The following is an 18,814-nucleotide window of genomic DNA, read 5'->3' as shown; positions in this document are numbered from 1 at the left end:
ACCAAAACAACCAAAACACAAAATAGAACAAAAAACTCACTAGAAACCAGAGGGCAGCAATCATGAATCTGTAGCTGCTTTCACAAGCCAAACACATTTAGTTTTACTAGAAGGCACCTTCCTGAACCACTGACCAAGGGAATAGAAATCAGTGCATCTCAGTGAGGTGAAAATATGTTTCTCTGTGACCCCTAGGATCTGCATATCTTGCTGTGTGTCTGTATTCTCATCTGCCCTAAAAAGAACTGGGACTCTGCATTTAACAATAGCAACCTCATTCCATGTCTCTTCTAAAGCAGAGGTACTGTAAAATGCATTTCTGTGCAAATCCTGATGTATGTGATGACTGTATGGGTTGCAGAGACAACAAAGCTGTTTAAAAGTATGCATTTACTGGCCATTGATTAGCACAATTCCTGTGGGCCCTATGATTTTTTTTTAAATGGATATCAGGTACAAAAACAAAGTTGTGAAATCAAATACAAATCTTCTTTGCTCAGGGCAAAACTCTGTGTTCATAGCTTATTCCTGTGGCTTGTAGAACTATTCCAATTAACAATGCATCTGATAAATGGGGAAAAAAGTCCTAAATATTCCAGTCTTGGTGGAATATTTCAGTTCAGAAGGGACCATTAGATCATGCAACCTCATTTTTGCTTGTCAGGGGGCTTTCTATTTAATCTAGCTATACTTGGATAGGGCCCAGTGGTCCCTTTGGCTGGAGAACACTTGCTTTGACTTAACCATATCTTCTAGAAACATTCTCTAGCTTAATTTGAGGACACGAGTTTAGGCGCTAAGCATCCTGCCTGCTCACATGTAAATCCTATGTATCCCTGCCAGGTTGATGGGATGAGAATTCTTCAGTAAATCTGAGAGGGTCAGATCCTGAAACAGCCAGCAGGAGGGAGAAAATTTTTCTAAACCCATTTGCAAACAATTTTCACTAAACACTTCCGTAAACCTTCTGGGCTCTGTAATTCAACACCGGCTTTGAGCTCCAGCCTTTTATTGGCAGTGTGTCTTGGCTTGATCTCATGCCTCCAATGTTAAAAGCCAAGTTTTGAAAATTAAACTTTTGGGTTGACTATGGTTTAGATACACCCTCAATCCAAGTACAGCAGTTTTTGAATCTGTTTGTACTGGTTTACAATGAAATCAGTCTTTCAATATTTTTTCCCCAGTTTTTCCTCTTTTTCTATAAGAATAAATAATAAAATCTGTTCATTTAAACTGCTTTGCTTTCTATTGAATTCTGGAGTCCTTATGGCTCTGACTGTTGTAAGACTGGCGTTTCCAGGGCTTTCAGGTAGTTCTCCTTCCCCAATCCCTCTCATGGCAAACAAGTACTTGATGTATATTGATATATTTGAATAGAGCAAAAGGTGATGGAAACAAATGAGAGTGTGCAATGGAGACATACTTTAGGAATCAGATGAAAATGGCAAGAGTAATGAGCAAAGACGTCATCCGTATTCCTCCTGATCAGCAGTGAGGAGGCATGACAGTTTTTTATTTAGATCTTGCAGTTTACTTGTCATGGGCAAGAGAACCTGGTGAGATTAACTAACTTAGTTTTGGATTTACTACAAAGAAATCTTCACACAATTTTGTTTTATCATCTGTAGGCCTCATGTGATACCTCACTCTTGTGTTTCCATGTGTTCTGCTGTTGCCATACAGTGACATTCACTTTTCATTTGGTCCTTCCCATGGACGAGAGGTGAACTCTTTGTTCCCAGCTCTCAAGGCTACTGGGTATACTGGCAGTATGTTGGACTTTCTGTGCCCTCAAAATAAAATGCAGACAGGAGGTAAACGATGAATGATTTGCCACCTGTGTCATGAGGTAAGATATATGTATGTATGAAATATGTATATGCATGTCTGGATATTTTTTTTTACTGGCGTGTGTTACCCCCTTCATTTTTTGCCTGACTAATAATACAAAACCGTGTTAGTTTAAAGCTAACTTAGGAAACTATGTAGCATAAGGGACTCATAACTTTGTATTCTTCTGGGAACACTCCGAGACACTCAAAGTGTTCCCACAATAAGGTGGACTAAGTGTTTGCCGGTGAGACGTCATGTGGCAACTTTGAGATGTCTATCACTCATTGTACCAGTGTTCTAATTTTTTCCTTACAATTCACCATATCTCTTGGGAAAGTTTACCTTAGAAAACTGTTGTGGGAGTAGAATGAAATGTTTTGGTCTGGTAAATGGAAATGTGAAGTTTTGATCACTTTCCTCATCCTAAATACCACAGAAGCTCAGCAGAGATCTCCTGTCAAGCATCCTCATCAAACAGACAGGTGCTGCTCTACTTTTGCACTCATTTAATCCAGGATGTGTTTGCATTTCTCATTAATTTGTCAGCTTCCATTTGGGAAGCATTCTTTCACAAATATTTGCGGAGGCTGTGTCTAATAGGATAATTCAGGCAGTGGTTGCTCATAGTTTCACAGGGACAGGAATACATCCTTGGAAAAAAACTCATGCACATTTGCGTGGGCACAAACTTACGCACTCTTCCTCACACACCCCTTCTTTCCTCTGCTCCTCAGAAACCCTGCCCCTACAGGGGCACACATGAACTCAGTGCATGTGTAGTGCTAGAATGTCACATAAGCTAAACTTTAACTTCCTCATATGAATAAAACTAATGGTGCTATTTAAATAAATAAAAACATGCAGAGCTTCACTGCCAAGTTGTGCAAGGTCACATTGCAATGTGTCGGCTGTAAAGATTTCTAAGGAGCCTGTTTTCTTGAGTAATAGCAGTTGGAGAAATGCACTTATCTGAAGAATGAGACTGTTATAGGTTTCTGTAAATCAAACCCTAGCCAAAGAGAAGTTCTTTAATATCCATTTTCCACTTCAACACTTTGACTGTGGCACACACACTGGGCAAAATCCCGCCCAGTTCACACAAGCAGCTCTCAAATTCGTGCCGGCATGACCAGCCCCGGGCAAATGTAGAAGATAGCTTGAGAGAATCCACACAAGCAGGAATAGAGGGGTTTGCTGCTTTCTGCACAGAAATATTGGAAGTGGTACCAGTCCCAAATTTATCTTCCAGATGGGCTCAAGCCTTACAGGGTTCTAGGTAAACCAAGCTTGTGGGAAGTGATCTAAATCTGATGGACTGAATTATAAAAAAAGCAGTGGATCCACAGCTGCCATCTTTTGGTTTTCTATCACCCCTCCTGCACTTCCAGGCAATCCATACCATTAGTGGGTGTTCTTGGGGTTCACAATGAGTGATCACTGAAAGCTCTTCAAGGTGCTTTTGAGATGGCTGTAAGTACTTTTCCCTTTAAATTTCTGCTTATGGTTGTCAGTACGAGGGAAATGAGGCTCCCACCCAGCACAGCTTCTTGCCACAGGTGTGCATGAGACTGGCTCAGCTTCCTTCTGTTTGGGAACCATTTGGGCAGGATAAAAAGAGCTGCTTTGGGGAATCCCCTCTTGTGCAGAGCTACCCCAAGCAGTAGGTGTCAGCTGGGAGGTGGTGTGGTGGGGTCCAGCATGAGCTCCCACAGCCAGGGGGTACCTGGGGAGTGGGAGCAGGCTGGTGGCATCAGGCTGGTGCACAGCATGTGGGGCTGCCTTCTGTGACAGCCCCGCCAGCCAAAAACACGGGCATCTGTAAAGGGTTTTTTACACATTCTATTAAATACTGTTATTCACAGGAAGCCTTAGAAAAATCTAACACTACATTCACTTCTGAGGTATAATAGATGTGAAGTCTTTTTTTTAAATCATTTTAATGCGATCATTTGTTGGGCCTTAGGGTAAAATTACATTTCACAGCTCCCTTGTTCCCATGCTATGTTAAAAAAGAGATTGATGTCTGAAATTTCAACTGTATTTGTCTTACGAATTTGTCCGACTCCCTGGAGAATAATTGTCTCATATCATTTGAAGGCTGGTAATTCCTTTGGAATGACCTCTGTGTTATAATTACAGCAAGAGTACTAGCATGTAGCTAGGCAAAGTGAAAGTTAATGTTCTTGGTTTCTAGCTTTGTTATTTTTATTAAACTGTTCCCCTTTAAAAGAAATACCTGGAGATATGGACTGTTACTCAAAAGGGCTTTTTGCAGATAACACAAAATGTCGTTTTCCTGCAAAACACTTACATGCATTAACAATTATCTGAAGATTGTAATGTATTCTTAAAGTCATGTGCATTTCTGGAATATATTAGAAGAATTGGAGACTTCAAGATGTCACTTGCCTCAGGATTATTTATTTTATCCACTTCAAATGTTTTGAAATTTTTTGAACATATATTCAGCCATGGCTCATGCAATTTTTCTATCATAATATGGGATTGAACTGAGAATAACCTAAATATACCTTCTCCTTAGGAAAGAAAATCCTGCAGAGCTAGGAAGAAATCTGGAGAAAACTGGTGAGCAGATCAAAAGGCACAGAGAGTTAGAGATGCGCTTGCAGAAGTAACGAGAAAGAAGATGCAATTCAGTGTACAGCTTCGTCCTGTTTGTGTTGGTCTCTGTGGACCATCAGCCCTGAGTCTGAGCCATGCTGGGGCTGCATGAGGGGGTGCAGAGGGAAAACCCTTCCTGCAGCCCTGGGGGCACTCTCACTGATGTGCAGGCACTGGGATGTAGAATTACTGTTACCATTACAACGATTTACACGCTCAATTCCTGTCTGCCTCAGCAAGGTGATAAATACCTCAAAATATTATACATTATAGGGCCTATTCTATTCTTGATTTACAAGGTCAATTACCTATACTAACCTCTCTTAGTGTTGGTGGGAATTTATTTTATACATTTTCAGCACACCCAGAAAGGACATGGGAGTTAATCTGTCGTGATTTTTCTCTCTAGAGGCAGGAACAGCATCTTACTTCCCCCAGCCATGGTTCTTACACACATTTTTGGGTGATATTTGAAGGTAAAAATGTGGTTTGGTAAGTGGGATGGGGCTGCATGCTTCATTTAAAAAGAAAACATAGACACTGCTTAATACATTTACTGCATTATAGTTCTAAAATGGGAACATTTATCATTTGTTCTACTAATAGCTGAGATATTATTAGTATTTTTTTAGACTCTACCCACTGTGAAACTATGATATCTTATAGTGGATATCCATTATTTATTAGTGGATAGGTTTTCATCCAGGTAATGGCCTTAGACCAGCCCACTTACAACTCTGAAACATTAGAGTAGCCTATCTTCATTATTCAGAGATATGCATCTATAACTGTTTAATAGTGACTAAAAAAAGAGTAACACTCCATCTTTTGTATTCTCTTGAACAGTGTGCTTGCTCAGCATCCTTGAACAATGTCTTCTTTTGTCCAGTGAGCACAAAACCAAAACTAAAACTTCTGAAGCCAGCTGATGAATCTTTAGGGGTAGTCCTTGCCCTTGTCGGCAACAAGGAAGTTTTCATCCAAGTTTCAGCAGCTGAGTTAATATCTATTTTTTCTTCATATTTTCTGATAATTCTGGTGGGCTATGCCTAGTTTCCAAGCTAGTAACAACAATATATAATTTCACTTTTTTGGCTAATTTAAAACATGTATGCCTTTTTTAAGCTTAGAACAGGAGAGGCTCAAATTTGTGTCTAAATGGCCTAGAACACTCACAAATATATGGGCTTTATTTTCAGTGACTTATATAAAGTCACTGAAAATAAAGCTTCCATAAGTTCTTTTAGTTAAATGACTGCATATATTTGTAAAGCAGTCTTGCATGGAGGCAGTATGGTGACAGAATTAAAGGAAAATGAGAAACTTTGTTGAAGCTTAATGAGAATTAATGTTTTGGCCATTGAACTTGATGGATATGTTGGAAAAATAGTTAAAGTGCTTGCTGTGTTAATGTCAGCTGACATAACAATTGTTTCCAGAGAACCAGACTTCTGAATCCTCATATAAAGCACTGGGGAACTTGAACAACACAAAAGAATGTAAGGTTTGGAGAGATGGGGGCAGGGGAAGGAAAGAAAAACATTCTATAAGTTTAGCTACTTCCAGCTCATTTTTCCCCATTGAAATAATGAACATAAGGGTGTCTCAGCAGCAGTTCAAGCCACATTTAGAGAGAGTTTCAAGACTGCTATCTTAAGCATAAGAACCATCCTATGCACTTACCAAGCTGCACCATAGAGTCTTTAATTCATGTTTGTAGTCCTACATTGAAATGAAAACTGTTTTATTGGATGAAAGGTAATAATGACCTTGGGGGGAAAAAACTAATCTCTTGACTAGCTGAAAACTGCTCTCCTCACTGAACTCAGAGGAGCCAAAAGTAGTGCTCAGAGCCTAGTGCTGTGCATGCACAGCAGGGAGGCAGAAAGACAGTCCTGACCTTTTTCCACAGCACAAGCCCACCACTTCCCTGCTCAGTGGAGATAGAGGTAGCCTCTGTGGCTGCAGCCTTGGACCCAAACACACCATCGCTATGAAGTTTTCGATCTTCATCTGTGCTGTGCTTCAGCACCCAGGCATCAGCCATGCCCTAGGGGTCCCCAAATGCTCCTGGAAATCTCACACCCTTTGTAAACTCCTTTCTGCAAGGGAAATTGTTGGGTTTTCTTGGTTTTTTCTTTTCCTAAGTACATAATATAATTCAAGATGCTAAAGAACAACTTTATTTGATCTGGATCAACTGGTGTTTGAGCTGGCAACTGCCCACGAAGGTCCTCTGCCATAGTTATCATGTTGCATACACTCATTAACCTCCCTGTATAAAATAATGAGTAGAATATGCACAACGTTACCAGTTTTTTGTAAGTTCAAAACCTAGAAGAACACACAAATCACTAGAGAAAAAGATTACAGCACTGGGGTAAATTGGAGGACACATCTATTACTGTGCCAGTACCAAAAAAAAAGCATTTCCATTGTGAAGATAGATGTCTTCATTCTCACACCACACATGCACAAAATAAAATCCTGATGGTTTCCCATGGACTGGAAACTTATCAGTGGAAAATGAAAAAATGTATACTGTCTCTACCTTCTCTCCCCCTCAAATTTTCTGAAGCAGTGTAGAAGCCTCATGCCATTTTTTCAGAATTGTTCATGTTCATGGGCAGTGAGGGGATCTAAACAACACATTTTGTGCAAAGAGGAGCTTTGTAGCTCTTGTCTCAACTCCAGTGTTCAGCTCTTGTGATCCAGCACAGCAGAGTAAGGGGTTTTGATGGAATGACCCCTGGTTCCCACCCACTACTTGGGCTGTGATAGTCAAGATTGTTCTTCCAGTCTATTTCAGTGACTGCCAGAGGCAGCTGTGAATCATTGTGAAGTATATGTCCTTACTGCATGTTTTTTTGAAAAGTCTGACCCAGTGAGGACAAGTTCTTTATTACAGACTTTAAGTTTCAAAGCTTTCCTGGTCCCCACACAGGGTAACCCTGTAGGCTGGTAAACTCCCAGTGTATATGTTGCTTGCATATAAGATACTTCCATCAGTTTTAAAGTAGCCAGTTTCATTCTCAAAAATGCTTAAATAGCCACAGATTGTATTTCACAAGATAACAGCTCTGATTATTCCCAAGTGCATAGATGTTGCTTTGGTCATGGAGAGTGTTAGCTGTTTCTGGAGAAGCAAGAGAGGTGACTACAGGCCTGTCAGATTCACTTCAGTTTCTGGTAAAAACACAGAGAAGATTATTCTGGTAGTAAATGAAAAATACTTGAAAGAGGTGATTGTCCTGCTCTGCTCTGCACTGGTGTGGCCTCATGTTCAGTATTTTGTGCAGTTTTGGGTGCCACAACACAAAAAAGACATTGAGCTGTTAGAGAGTGTCCAAAGGAGGCCACGAGGATGGTGAAGGACCTTGGGGTGAAGCCCTGTGAGGAGTGGCTGAGGTCACTTGGTCTGTTCAGCCTGGAGAAGAGGAGACTGAGGGGAGACCTCACTGCAGCTACAACTTCCTCATGAGGAGAAGAGGAGGGGCAGGCTGATCTCTTCTCTGTGGTGACAGTGACAGGACCTGAGAGAATGGCCTGAAGTTTTGTCAGGGGAGGTTCTCCCCATGTAAGTGGTCACAGCACCAGCCTGATAGCACCAGAGAAGAAATTCTTTTTCAAGAAGAATTTGGACAACATTCTTGGTCACATGGCGTGAATCTTGGGGTTGTCCTCTGTAGGGCCAGGAGCTCAATTTTGATGATCCTTATGGATCCCTGTCAACTCAGGATATTTTACGATTGTATGATTTTTAAGCCTCATTGCAAACCTCATTTTAGAAGGGTTCACCTGCCCTGGCTCAAACTTTTTCCATCTTTCCTCACATAGAAAACATGACAAAAATGTGAGTCTCCTTCTTGCATGGGAAACAGATTGCTGGCAAACCAAACCCTGCAGCAGCCTTGCAGCAATTCCACTTACCAAGAGGAACATCATTTCTGTTTGGCAAGACCCCACTGAACATAACACTGCCCACATCTTTTCCTATGCTATGTGTTCAGTACAGGTTGAATGAGCAACACACAGCTGTGCTCACACCACAACCCCTCTTTCAGAAGTATGGTGGTGGCAGGGATGTTGTTAGCCTTAGAGGTTGAGTTCCCCAGGCTGCCATCAGAGACTCTCTGAAGGGAAAAGTTTTAGGAACAATTTAGAAATTATAGACCAGATCATAGAGCTATCATAAAGCTTTCATCAGTCAATAAAACAGGCTTTCCTTTTCATAAAAAAAGCTCTCAAACATTTTTGTCTTATAAAAAGAATATTGATGCTGGAACCCTGAAAACTTCATGTGAACTTTTATTTTCTCTGCTTCTCTTTTCATTTCCTGTTTTTCTTTTCTTTCTTTGTGGTGAGTGCTTTCATGAGACCTTTAATGCTTTTTGATCCACTTATGGGTGAGGTGCCTCAAATAACACCTCCATGTTGCCTATCTCTGATTTCTACCAGGAGGTCACCAGGAAGCCATGACCTCTTAGAAGCTGTGACAGAGAAATGTCATCTTTGGTCCTCTGCATCACCCAAAGCTAAGGAAGAACATGAGATTAGGTGGGGAGAAATACGGCAATTCCAACTCCTCTACCATTTTTAACGCTTCTTGAAAGAGCATCGTAAGAATGGTGCACACTGAATCACCTTCCCACTGTCTTTGCAAGAAAAACATTCTTTCTGTGAAGTGCTTGTGCCAGTATCATCACAAGATACTCCAGCCAATACACAGAGTAGGTGGTGTCCTTTTGTATTTCAATTAATTTTCCCTTCAATAGGGAAATAGAAGACAGTTGTCCAGTTGTCAACCTGGCTGAGCCCCACCTTGCCTCATGCTGCAGCCTGCAAGAGCTGCCGGTGTTTTCACAAGCAGCCCCGAAGCCCCAGCACTGGGCACAGGGTGCATGCACCCTGATTGTGACTATCTTATTACATGAAGGCAGTATTCAGGAAATATTTAGCTATATTTTCCCAATATTTGCATGGTGGTTAAGCTTTTTTTTTTTTAACTGAAGTCTTTCTTATTGGGAGAAAAGCAGTGTTTATGCCTGCTTGTGTTATACCCAGTAGCTGAGTGTCTGCTTTTGAGTGGTGGCAATCAAATATTACTACAGGAAATAATGATAGAAAAGAATTACAGCTATTTTCCCCAAGGTGGTGCTGCATAGGTAAAGCAGAGAGCCTTTCATATGATTTGATTACTGTAATATACTCATTTAGCATTTGTTGACACATGGGTATTTCAGCACAAATCCTACTATGAGTTTTGACAGCATAAATATTTTGAGTCTATCTCTCATGAGAATATCTGAAGAAATCAGAAACACAGAAAAAAAAAGAAGGAAATGAGAAAAATTAATCACACAACTAATCCACAGTGAATAATTTGCTTCGCTCCATCTCTACTCTGTACAGGCAATACTGCACAGCAGTTGACAGCCCGGGTTGGAGACAGTCAGGAAATCAGTTCTCTACACCATTGTCCCATTCCCATGACTCAAACTTTTACAATTTAATAGTAAGGGATTTTAAATTATTGCTGGACAGTTGATTGAAAGTTGCTGTACCTGTTTTCAAAATGTTGTAAGTAAAAATTGATGTGATTTTGAAAATGGAAAACTATTGTATGAAACTCTTTAGCATGAAGAGAGCTTCCTGGACTATGGCCATAAGCTGCATTTGCTGAAGTCAATTTTGCATTAATCAGTGTGCCTTGAAGATTACGTCCTATGTTTTTTTATTTAGTGGGTCATATATTTTTAAAAGTGCCTTTAAGTGTTTTGATGAAACACATTAAAAATCCACTGTAATGCCTAGGTGGCTGACAGTGTTGATATATAGGAGGTACCTTTGCCTTTGCAGTTTAAATAATCCAGAGGAGATGCTTCATTATTTATTTTTAAATTTTATCGCCATAGATCCGTAATATCTGAAAATCAAAGTTATGGTACTTGCTCCAATATTTTCAAAAATACTAATGAATGTTTTCCAGTCACTCAACCACAAAATCAGACTTTAAAAGGAAGTTTTCCAACTAGAAATTACATAAATTATCTGATGTTCTTTCACACCACCAAGAGAGCATGAAAACTAACCCTGGCTATCTTTGTGCTGCCTGTAGAGTCCACAGATGGAGTAATGTAACATTTAGAAAAATGTCAAAAATCAGGCCATGGTGTATACTGATTTTCAAAACACTCACGGGTCTGATGTTTTCCTATATCCTGTACAAACATGTTGGTCACAAAATAGACTTTTCACAACAACTAGACTTCATCTGAATTTCCTGGTTTTTTGTGAAGAGATCTGTCTGTCGTGGAGGCCCTACCAACAGCAGAAGGATTTTGTAGTCTCACATCCACTGCTGGGTGCAAAGGTGAGTGAGTACATGAATAAAGGCTTTAGGGCTCAACACTCCATTCTAAGTTAAGGCAAGTGTGTGCAGGCAGAGACATGTCCTCTTCAACAGACAAATGACATTCATGAAAGACAAAGCGGTGTACGCATGCTGCTTTTGGCAGTAAAAGTCTCTTGACACCTGACATTGCCACAAGCTGGTGGTGCTTCAGCAGGACTCTCCTGTGCCCTGACCGTGGAGGGAAGAGCTCCCTCCCGTGCCCTGACCTGGAAGAAAGCAAATTTCCTGCTTCAGGCTGCAAGCTGCAGAGGCATGAAGAGACCTCCCAAGACAGCCTTGGAATCTCTAGGGGTGTGGCAGAATTGTGTGAATATGGAAGAGAAGCAAGCGCAGCGGCCATGTTAAGCGAGGTGTACTTCAATCACTCTTTAGTAGGAATCCAGATAGTTGGTTTTTTTAGGGCTCTCTAAAACAACATTTTTGCAGGGAGAAGACCAACCCAAAACCCTGCCGTAAGAGCTGCCTTGTTCATGCCCTGGAACTGTCTGTCTACTGAGCTGAACTCCTGCGGGGAGGAACCCTTCTCCTGCGATGGGGCCTCCATGGTAGGAAGAAAGGATGGCTGTAGCAACTCACACATTCTGGAGGCCAGGATGTAGGGACCCAAGCTGTGAATATGAATATTCACAGAAGTTGTACACACAGCTAAATGCAAAGGACTGGCTTCAGCTCAGTGTAGGATTTGAGCATATATTTTGTTTCAATGCTAGTCTATCCAAACTAATTTGTCCATCTCTAGTAATTTTGCCCAGTGGGCCCCATCTCACAGCTTTTAGTCTTTATTCAGGCTATAAGCCCATTGACCTCAGTAAAAGCTGTGCCAGGATAAAGATTGAATGAGGACCGCAGGATTCAAGCTGAATATCTTGAATAGCATTTAGATATGATTTCCTGTATAAAGATCTCCAAATTTTTTCAAATAAAATTTGGGAGGATGATAACAACTTCAGTGACATGATTTAGAATAATCACTTCTCAAATGTAGACATGAGGTAAAAGATAGGAAATGAGCCTTTTGAAAGAAATATAGCCTACGCAACATGCTGGGAGTGGTCAGTGAGTAAACAAGTTCTGGCAGTCGTGAAGTTATGTGAATACACAGGAATTATTTAGTACTTTCCTCTGACTAGAAGCAGGACCACACAAATACAGGCCTGTCACAAATATATATGAAGGGAATGATGACTCCAATTCATTACATTTAGTGGGATTCCGTGTGTTTTGCTGGGCTGCTGACCTACTGCAACAGTATTAAAATGCACTGGGGTGCATTTTTTAAATTACAGAGGAAAAATGAGAGGAGTCTTTAAAAGACTTTGCATGTACAGCCAAGTCCACAGTTGGTGCAGGTCTCTCAGGCTATACCACCAGTAAGGCTGAGTAAAGCCCTGGGAGTGGAACAGAAGTGCTCACTGACTGCTGTCCTACAGAAGGTCATTTAGTAGGTTTTACAAGCTGTTCTCTAGCCATATTGGAGTTACTCTAATTTTGCATTATTGTGCAGATTCACATCCCTTTCTGTGCCCAGCCACTGTTAGAGATTTTCCTGATTTTGGTTGCCATTTGTTAAAAACAGTGGGAGCTGCAGTGGTTAACTCAGGATGGGAGAGAAGAAAAGATGAGAGGGCTACAGACAGGGGCTTTGAAGAAATTGAATGTTAAAGCCAGAGATCTAGTAAACTTGAACTCCTCTGTTTTGGCTAGCTTTGAAGTTGAAATGTTTGGAGTTTTCTTGGCCTTCCATCTAGATCTGACCTATCCTCTGAGAGTATGTGGATATTTTTGGCTTTTTAGAATATACTGCACAGATCACAGATCAGAAAAATTACAGCTGGCAAAAATCTTTCCTCATTTAGCTTGGCTGCCTGTTTGTGAAGGATCGTTCCCTAGAGTCTGTTTTTGTAGACTTCATAACACAATCTAGAACTAGTGAAAAGGGGAAAGTTTGTCCAGAGAAGTCTGCTATTTAAGAGAAGGGCTTGATTTGGATTTTTATTTTTGGTTGTTGCTGTTTTATTTTGTCTGGATGAAACACACTAGAATTTACGCAGTTGTCTAGAACCCCTCTCTATGCCTTGGTATGGGAGAACATTTGCATGGCAATTTATTTTTGTGATAACCCATGCTTCAGACAGATCTGAAGAATCTGTTAACCACTGTCTGAGTTGATTTCCACCTGGGTGAGAATGAAGGACTATTCACTGCATGACATGTGAATAATGCATCACAATAGAGGCTGTAATTTAGTATTTGTGCTGTAGTAGCACTTTCCAGTCCTTCAGAATATTGAATCACACATGAGCAGTGTCCAAACCACAATTACAACTACAACACAGCAACATCTTTCACATCTCATAAAGTGGGGGGGGGGGGGGAAATCAAAGCAAAACAAATCAAACAAACAAACCAAAAACCCCTCAAAAAACCCAAAAAAACCAAAACCAAAACAAAACAAAAAAACCCCCACCAAAATAAAACAACAAACAAACAACAACAACAACAACAAAAACCCCACAAAGAACCAAAACACTTAAAAGAACCTTCAAAATGCCTGCAGATCCTTCTGTCTTGATTGCTTCTAGGTCACATGGGAATGGACTTCAGGAAAGTCACCACAGTGCCTACCCAGAAAAAGGGTCTGTAGGTGGTAAAAATCCCTTAGAGAGCCTGATTAACGCTGCATTTTTTCTCCTTACTTTTCACACCATGTGGACTAAGTAGGCTCAGCCCTCTGGATCCTTCCTGACAAATGGATGCGTCACAAAACAACACACTGCTGGTCTGATTTGGGCTGAGAATGTGATTATATCATATCCTCACAGCACTGTAAACTTCCCTTTTGCTGGATTGAAACTGAGAAAAATAACCTCTACTTTTTTCTTGTTTCGAATTGCCAGTCCAAGGTTTAGCATAATCCTTTACAAATTGCATGAGCCCCGTATTGTATTTGCTTTTTCACAGGTCTGATTCTGCAACATTAACTGGCTCTTTCTGGCATAACACTTTCACCCATCAAATTTACCTGTTCTTAACTGTCTTGAAAGAAACTCCAAACTGTGAGTAGTAGTTAATACTTCTCTCTGTACCACATCTGGTATTGCTTAAGGTTATGCATAGGCTCTTAACAGTCGTTTTCCTTTCTGCAGTACAAAATGAAACATATTGATTATAATTTGTTTCCACTCCCTTTTATCTTTTTTTTTTTTTTTTTTTTTTTAAGTCAGAAAATCAGAACTTGGAAGAAAAATACTCAAGGAGTACTTTTCTCTATTTTCTCTTTGTTTCTGTAGCAAGCTAATTCCTAAGAAAAGTAACTTTCAATGAAGGCAAAAGGACAATTTTCATTGTGATTTTGCCAAATGCCTGTTTTCCATTATGAAAATCCTCTAATAATCTCAAAATACTGGATAGAGATCTTACAGTTAGGGCACAGAATATAAATTGAAGCATCCCTTAGAGTTCTGTGGCATTATGAACCAACCTAATTTTGCTGTTGAGGTTATCACAATGACTTACTGAATCATGTGGATGGCTTTCAATAAGGTGGACTGAAGGCCCTGAGTCAGGAAATGTTATTGTCCTACAGACAGATGAAGGCAGCAGCATAACCCTGAGAGCATGAAATCTCAGTGAAGTCAGTGGGATTAACCTTGTTCATGGAAGAGGAACTGCAAGGGCCATTGACAGTTGACAAAAGTTCCTTCTGTCCTATGCCATTTGATAACTGACTCTGGGCTTGCTTTTCAGTTTTTTCCTATTTTCTTTTCTTTTTTTTTTTTTTTAATTTAGAATACAACAGGTTTCAGGATTCCATTAGTTTCTGTAACAGATCTGGCATCCAGATTATTAAAGAGAAAAGAGTTTGTTTCTTAAAGTATTGTGCTTATGTTGCTTTCAGTTTGAAATTTGTTTTCCTTAATATACTCTGTCATTGCAGGGGAAAAATCAACAAAGCCCTTCCAATCCTAAGGCTCAATACAACCTGGGAGATGTTTTAACAGCACCCAGTTCCCATGAGAGGTGTCTCATCTGACTCAGAAATGCAATGGGGTCCAGGAACTTTTGGACCCTTTTCCCCTACTTCAATCCCCTCATTTAGGTCTTCTGCCTCTGCACACTCCAGCCACATCCCTGATCCAGATCAAAAATGGAGGTAAAACTGTGGCATGTGCCATGCAGTGCACCTCTCCCTGCCACAACCTGAAGGACTATTTTAAACCTTATTAAGTTAAATAAGGCTTTGAACAGGATTTTAAGACATTTTCTTCCATCATATTATCTTTTAAATTATTTCCTAACAGTACACTCTTTCCACCTCTGGAAGAGCTTTCTTCCAGCCCACAGCCTTCACCTTTCAAAGGTATTCTTTAAGCTATTTCCATTTCTGTTTCTTTATCTGCTTCTCATTTCTTTCTTTCTTTCTGAAATAAGAATTTCTCTTGCACCAGATTCACCATCATCCCGTTGCCCTCTTTTCTGGCATGTTCTGTTCTATGAGGAGGTCCGCAGGTGGGCCTTGGCATTAGGAGGAAAGAGTGACTGACCAGTCTTTCATACTGTGGACAGTGTTTGAACATGCTTTGTGCTGTTCTGGCAGCAGAAGAAAACGTAAAATTCTAGGAAATATCTTCTCAATTAATTCCTTTGCTTCTGTCTTCCTAAGTAACCTTATTAGGGAGTAGGGTTATTTGGGAACAGCTTTCCTGGCAAGGATAAATACTACTGTAGTGATGCAACTCTACTCTTCCGTGGCCTCATGGCTGGTGAATTTCCGTTTCTTATACCATATCCAAAACTTGCCTGATTTGATTACTTCTTTAAAATAAAGAAGTAATCAAATCTAAAAAATAAAAAATATTTGCAAATTATTCTCATATGATATTTATGAACAACAATTTATTTATTTATTTATTTATTCTGCTAAGTGCATCTGAAAAAAATATAAGCAGTGAATTAGGTCTTTTGAGAATAGTCTTATGGAATGACAAGTAAAATTATCCAATAGAGACGGTGTGTGCCTTCTTTGCACAGTGAAATTTTGTTTTCTGGTCACACTTTTCATGAGTAGAGGACATTTAACTGCCACCAGTATTACCCTGTGATTCGTTGTACTTGCAGTATCACAGGATGATGAATTCAGACATATCTGCTGGGAACCAAGCATTATCAAGAGGATTTCACAGAGGAAAACTAATTATTTAAAGGAGCAGCTGAAATGTATTTCTGTTCTGAATGTCCCCTAGAGCTTGGCTAGTAGGGACATGCAGCCCATAAATATGGACTAAACTCTATTTTCATAATTGATTTGCAGTACATCTTTAAGTGCTAAGGAGGCCAGGTGGTTCAGCAGTGACTGCAGCTTGATTCCTGTACAATAAAGAATCTGTGCATGCTGCACTCAGGCAAGTTATACCATGGACAGTTGAGGCCGATAGGAATCCATGCAATAATTCTCACTCCATCATTTTTGAACATTAGTGACTTACAGGTCCTGATCTTAGTTCTGAATTTGCCTTCGTTTTCATTGATTTTGTGGTATATCTGATGCCCACTGCAGTAAATTACTGAGATCATAAATGATGACTCATGAAGCCGAGAGTGAAGTCAATGCCATTGGGGTGAACAAAATTAATGGATGCTGGTGGATGATCTTTGTGCTTTCCTGTATCTGTTGTTTGAACCTTTTCATTGCACATGGGCCTTAAGAAGCCTGGGGATGTGATCACAAAAAATAACTCCACAGCTCAGTTTTCTTGTACCTCAGTAAATGAGCAGGGGGCTGAGGAAAGGGGGTGCATGAAGGATTTCAGTAATTTTGTAAAACTTCTCTATTTCTTAGGTAACAATGTGATGCTGGTCTAGTAGTTCCAGAATTGCGATCTTTACAGCAGACAAGCAGAAATTGAGTAACATTATCTAAGACAGTTAAAAACTTTCAGCAGCATCAGGTTGATCTATATTTGGAATATCTTTCCCCTTTTTCAGGACAGGAGAGAAGAATCATTACTGTCATATTTTTTTGACAGTACTGCTGAGGCAATCTTCATGCTTCCCAAAAACCTGGCATTATCTTTCCTTAGGAGGCCAAGTCACCCACAGCAAACAATTGTGGACCCTTTGAGAAATACTTTCCATATTGCTTAACACACAAATTGGGAGAAATACTTCACCGTCTTCAACAACAGAATCTTTCTTAAGGAGGAAAATGTGGTCCTACTTGGGGTAAAGGATCTTGCACGGGCTTAGAATAATAAAGGGCTCTTTGATAGAATTAAACCAGTGTTACTAGCCATCCAAAAGCTGCCTGTTACCACAGACACCAAAAAACATCATCTCTGGTTATATGACGTGCAGCAATAAAGATTGCATTGATTTGCAGTTCAGTGACTGCAAAGCAACCATCAGTGTTTGGATGGCTGTGTGCTTCACTGACACAGATACGAGTCAGCGTTTGCCATCATCAATGTGACAGGAATCTTTCATAAACCCCATCACATCAAGACACCTTACCAAAAATGATTCCCACTTGTTTCCTGTCAATGACAGTGTCCCTGTTCTAGAGTGTACTGGGCTTTTAAGTGCTGCAAAGTCAGTCATAAGGCTCTTAGACATGTCTGTACCCAACAGAGGCACCATACGAACGTAGTTCCAAGGACAAAATATCTGATGTTTAAACAAATAAACTATTTCTACTAAGCATGAACAATACCTGAAAGAAGCAGATTGGGAATTGAAATTACACCATTCCTTGTTGCTTTTGATATTTTGATGTTGCCACCATTGCACTGGTCAAAGGTGGAACAGCCCTTGAATGGGAAAGTAGTTAGCCACACTCCTCTGATCAAATACAATGCCAGTGCAAGTCTTGGGATTTCCAACATTATAAGCCATATAGAGAAGCAATGTTATAGAAAACTTTCTGAATCTAAAAGGCCTTTTAAATTCTCCAATAAAAAGGCTAAGAAATTTATGACTGTGTTGCTAGATGTGGAGGCCAAGTAAACTCAAAATGTTGATCTTAGATGTGTTTAAATCTCTCCTGCCTTCTGGCACTTTGAGCTTTAGTGGAAAGAAATAATTTACTTCTAGTAGCTTTAAGCATTTGGAAACACAGGGGTACCATGGAAGAGCGTTAAAAACATAAATTATTTCACATAAATGGTCCCAGAACTGGTGTTGGGTACCTTTCCTCTCAGACACTGCAGATCTATAGTGACATGTGTGGGCATATTAATAAACAAACCCTGGGTAAAAAGTGGTGCCAGCCCCTGGGTTACTGGCTTTTAAAACTCCATTGCAAGCAAACAAATAAAGACAAAGCTTGAGCTTCTAACCCTGAAGATCCTTGCTGAAAACATGGTTGTCTTTGTTAGTCAATTGATATTTAAAAGATATTCTTTATCTTTTTATATATACATCCTTTTTGATCATGGTTAAGTTTGGGATTGAATACCAAATATAGTCTTCTTCTTTTTGGGCTTTTAATTGCTCTGTAAGTTTCACATTTAGGAAAGAATCTATTCAGCTTTTCACCCTGTTAGAGATCAGAGGTTACAGAGTGCTCACGGAGCCCCCAGAGCAGGGCAGCTGAGCAATGAGGGCGCAATTGCTGTCTCCAAGGCAGGATATGCTGGATGAAATCTCTTGGAGCAGAATAGCAGTCATCCATCTCATTTGGAAAGGTTTTGGCTAAAAGAAGTTTATTTTTCATTTCTTTATGGTGCATTTAATTTTAAATGCAGGGTAAAGATTGTCAAAAAGTCTGTGTGTAAGAACAGTCAGATGACCTATCATGTGGAAGATTACCTTGGCTCAATGCACGGCAAAAGGAAGTTTGTTGAACACAGAAACAATTTAAACACTTATCTCAAAGGTAAATTTAATGAAAAATTTATGTGTGACATATACATGTTCTGGTTAAGGTTATTAAAGTTAGGCAGTAAG

Source organism: Motacilla alba, chromosome Z (genome assembly GCF_015832195.1).
Source record: "Motacilla alba alba isolate MOTALB_02 chromosome Z, Motacilla_alba_V1.0_pri, whole genome shotgun sequence".
NCBI classification, from domain to species: domain Eukaryota; kingdom Metazoa; phylum Chordata; class Aves; order Passeriformes; family Motacillidae; genus Motacilla; species Motacilla alba.
This window is presented reverse-complemented; position numbering follows the sequence as displayed.